Source organism: Bombina bombina, chromosome 1 (genome assembly GCF_027579735.1).
Source record: "Bombina bombina isolate aBomBom1 chromosome 1, aBomBom1.pri, whole genome shotgun sequence".
Taxonomy (NCBI): Eukaryota; Metazoa; Chordata; class Amphibia; order Anura; family Bombinatoridae; genus Bombina; species Bombina bombina.
The window spans coordinates 729,482,670-729,487,423 of record NC_069499.1 but is presented as its reverse complement, the minus strand read 5'-3'; positions in this window follow the sequence as shown (position 1 = coordinate 729,487,423).

Genomic DNA, 4,754 nt, shown 5'->3' with positions numbered 1-4,754 from the left:
TATAATAAAGATATTAACCCCATTCCGCCCCTCTCTGAGGCCACTAAAAATAGTTATTAACCCCTAAACCTCTGGCCTCCTACATCACTGCCACTAAATAAACCTATTAACCCTTAAACCGCCAGCCCCCCACATAGCCAAAAACTAAATTAAACTATTGACCTCTAAACCTAACAATCCCATAACTTTTAATTAAAATTACAAGATCCCTATCTTAAAATAAATAAAAACTTACCTGGGAAATTAAAAAACCCTAAGTTTAAACTATAAATTAAACTAACCATACTATAATACTAACATTAAAATAACTATCAATTAAATACATTAAATTACTCATTAAAAAAAACTAACACTACTTAAAAAATTAAATCTACAGTTACAAAAAATAAAAAATACTAGATTACAAAAATTAAAAAAATACTAAATTACGAAAAATAACAAACAAAATTATCCAAAATAAAAACAATTACACCTAATCTAATAGCCTTATAAAAATAAAAAAGCCCCACCCAAAATAAAAAAACAAGCCTACAATAAACTACCAATAGCCCTTAAAATTGCTTTTTGTAGAGCATTGCCCTAAAGAAATCAGCTCTTTTCCCTGAAAAAAAAATACAATAGCCAATAGAATTTCATTATCTCTCATCCTATTGGCTGATTTAAACAGCCAATAGGATTTTTGTAGCTCTCATCCTATTGGCTGATTTGAATTTCAAAATTCAAATCAGCCAATAGGAATGCAAGGGGCACCATTTTGAAAAGGCTCCCTTGCATTGAAGATTCAGTATACGGCAGTGACCGTATGAAGAGGATGCTCCGCGCTGGATGTCTTCAGGATGAACCCGCTCCGCCGAGATGAAGATAGAAGATGCCGCCTGGATGAAGATAGAAGACTCTGCCTGGATAGATGAAGACCTCCCTTTCTGGATGAAGACTTCTCGCCGCCTGGATGTCCGGACTTCAAAAACTGTAAGTGGATCGTCGGTGGTTAGTGTTAGGTTTTTAAACTTTTTTGGGTGTTTTTTTTAGGGTTTGGGCTTTTCTTAAAAAAGCTAAATGCCCTTTTCAGGGCAAGAAAAAGAACTGAATGCCCTTTTAAGGGCAATGTCCATACAAATGCACTTTTCTTTCATGTAATTGGCAAGAGTCCATGAGCTAGTGACATATGGGATATACAATCCTACCAGGAGGGGCAAAGTTTCCCAAACCTCAAAATGCCTATAAATACACCCCTCACCACACCCACAATTCAGTTTTACAAACTTTGCCTCCTATGGAGGTGGTGAAGTAAGTTTGTGCTAAGATTTCTACGTTGATATGCGCTTCTCAGCATTGTTGAAGCCCGATTCCACTCAGAGTACAGCGAATGTCAGAGGGACGTGAAGGGAGTATCACTTATTTGAATACGATGATTTCCCTAACGGGGGTCTATTTAATAGGTTCTCTGTTATCGGTCGTAGAGATTTATCTCCTACCTCCCTTTTCACATCGACGATATACTCTCAATTTACCATTACCTCTACTAATAACTGTTTTAGTACTGGTTTGGTTATCTGCTATATGTGGATGGGTGTCTTTCGGTAAGTATGTTTTCATTACTTAAGACACTCTCAGCTACGGTTTGGCACTTTATGCATTTATATAAAGTTCTAAATATATGTATTGTACTTTGCCATGACTCAGGTTCATGTATTTCCTTCTGCAGACTGTCAGTTTCATATTTGGGGAATGTAAATTTTAAGAATTTTTTTTCTTACCTGGGGTTTAGTCTTTTTTCAATTGACTACTTCTTGCAATTGCGGGTATTAGGCCCGCGGGTGCGCCAAATGCTAAACTTTATTGTGTTATTCTTGGCGCAAGAAACTTTTGGCGTGTAAAATTGTAGAAATTATTCCACCGAATGTCATTTGTAATAGTTGTCATGATAAACTTTTACATGCAGATAGTTTTTCTATCAGTAATAGTACATTGCCAGTTGCAGTTCCTTCAACTTCTAATGTGCATGATATACCTGTAAATTTTAAAGAATTTGTTTCTGATTCTATTATGAAGGCTTTGTCTGCATTTCCACCTTCTAATAAACATAAAAGGTCTTTTAAAACTTCTCATTTAGCTGATGAAATTTCAAATGACCAACAACATAATAATTTATCCTCTTCTGATGAGGATCTATCTGATTCAGAAGATCCTTCCTCAGACATTGACACTGACAAATCTACTTATATATTTAAAATAGAGTATATGCGTTCTTTATTAAAAGAAGTGTTAATTACTTTGGATATTGAGGTAACCAGTCCTATTGACGTTCAGTCTAATAAACGTTTAAATGCTGTTTTTAATCCTCCTGTGGTTTCTCAAGGGGTTTTTCCCATTCCTGAGGCTATTTTTGATATGATTTCTAGGGAATGGATTAAGCCAGGTACTTCTTTTATTCCTTCTTCAAGGCTTAAAAAAAGGTATCCTTTACCATCAAAATCTATAGAGTTTTGGGAAAAAATCCCCAAAGTTAATGGGGCTTTTTCTACTCTTGAAAAAATGTGTTTTTCTCACAGCGCCTTCCCTTTATCCTACTGGCTCCCCAGATAAACAAGACACCTAGTATATCTTGGAATAAGTTACAGATGAGAAGAGAGTCTAGGGAGCGCCTCAAAGTGGGCAGAGGATAATCCTGATAAGATTATATAACATATAGTGGTTATAGATGGTGATGATTGTCAAATTTATTAACGTTTACACAATGGTAAAATAGAATATAAAAATATATGACCAGTAGAAGATTATTCAACATAAAAATATCACATAAAAATTTTAACATAAAAATATTCATGGATCCATGTTACACAAAAATTAAATATAAAAATAAAAACATAACCCTCATAGGTGAAGATTGCAATTTAGATAAATACTTTGCTATGCCTCGGTTAGGAGGGATAGTATACCAACAGATGAAAGTCTTAAAACACAGTCCTAAAACGTCCTAAACAGTCCTAAATTGACAATCTAAAATAACAATCTTAAATTGCTACTAAAAACAATTATAATTAGTCAGTATATAGCGTTTCCGCATACAATATGAGTAATCCCTGATTCACAGTGTGTGAGTGATACTCCCAGTTTTTCTACTCTTGCTAAACGTTCCACTATTTCTATGGAAGATAGCACTTCCTTTAAGGATCCTTTAGATAGGAAGCTTGAATCTTATCTAAGGAAGGCCTATTTATATTCAGGTCATCTTCTCAGACCTGCTATTTCTTTGGCTGATGTTGCGGCTGCATCAACTTTCTGGTTGGAAAATTTAGTGCAACATGAATTGGATTCTGACATATCTAGCGTTATTCGCTTACTGCAACATGCTAATCATTTTTTTTGTGATGCCATTTTTGATATTATCAAAATTGATGTTAGATCCATGTCTTTAGCTGTATTAGCTAGAAGAGCTTTGTGGCTTAAGTCTTGGAATGCTGATATGACATCTAAATCTAGATTACTATCTATTTCTTTCCAAGGTAATAATTTATTTGGTTCTCAGTTGGATTCTATTATTTCAACTATCACAAATCTAAGGCTTCTAACCATTTTCGTTCCTTTCGTCAGGAACAAAAACTCAATCCTCCCCCCAAGGAATCTGCTTCCAATTGGAAGCCTTCCTCAAATTGGAATAAATCCAAGCCATTTAGGAAACCAAAGTCAGCCCCTAAGTCCACATGAAGGTGTGGCCCTCATTCCAGCTCAGCTGGTAGGGGGCAGATTAAGGTTTTTCAAGGATTTTTGGATAAAATCTGTCCAAAATCATTGGATTCAGAGCATTGTCTCTTAAGCATATCGAATAGGATTCAGAGCAAGACCTCCTGTGAGAGGATTTTTTCTCTCACGCATCCCTGTAAATCCAGTAAAAGCTCAGGTTTTTCTGAAGTGTGTTTCAGACCTGGAGTCTTCAGGGGTAATCATGCCAGTTCCTCCTCAGGAACAAGGTTTGGGGTTTTATTCAAACCTATTCATTGTACCAAAGAAAGAAAATTTATTCAGACCAGTTCTGGATCTAAAAATTTTGAATCATTATGTAAGAGTACCAACTTTCAAGATGGTGACTATAAGGACTATTCTGCCTTTTGTTCAGTGAGGACATTATATGTCCACAATAGACTTGCAGGATGCATACCTTCATATTCCGATTCATCCAGAACACTATCAGTTTCTGATATTCTCTTTTCTAGACAAGCATTACCAATTTGTTGCTCTTCCATTTGGCCTAGCAACAGCTCCAAGAATCTTTTCAAAGGTTCTGGGTGCCCTACTATCTGTAATCAGAGAACAGGGTATTGCGGTGTTTCCTTATTTGGACGATATCTTGGTACTAGCTCAGTCTTTACATACTGCAGAATCTCACACAAATCAACTAGTGTTGTTTCTTCGGAACAGACAAGAGACATTTAAAATTGGTCGCAGCATGCCCTTCAGTGGCTATGTGCATGGAAGTTTTAGGTCTCATGACTGCAGCATTGTACACGATCCCCTTTGCTCATTTTCACATGAGACCTCTACAGCTTTGTATGCTGAATCAATGGTGCAGGGATTATACAAAGATATCACAATTAATATCCTTGAATCCCAATGTACGACACTCTCTGACATGGTGGATAGATCACCATCGTTTGGTTCAAGGGGCTTCTTTTGTTCGGCCAACCTGGACTGTGATCTCAACAGATGCGAGTCTTTCAGGTTGGGGAGCTGTTTGGGGATCTCTGACAGCACAA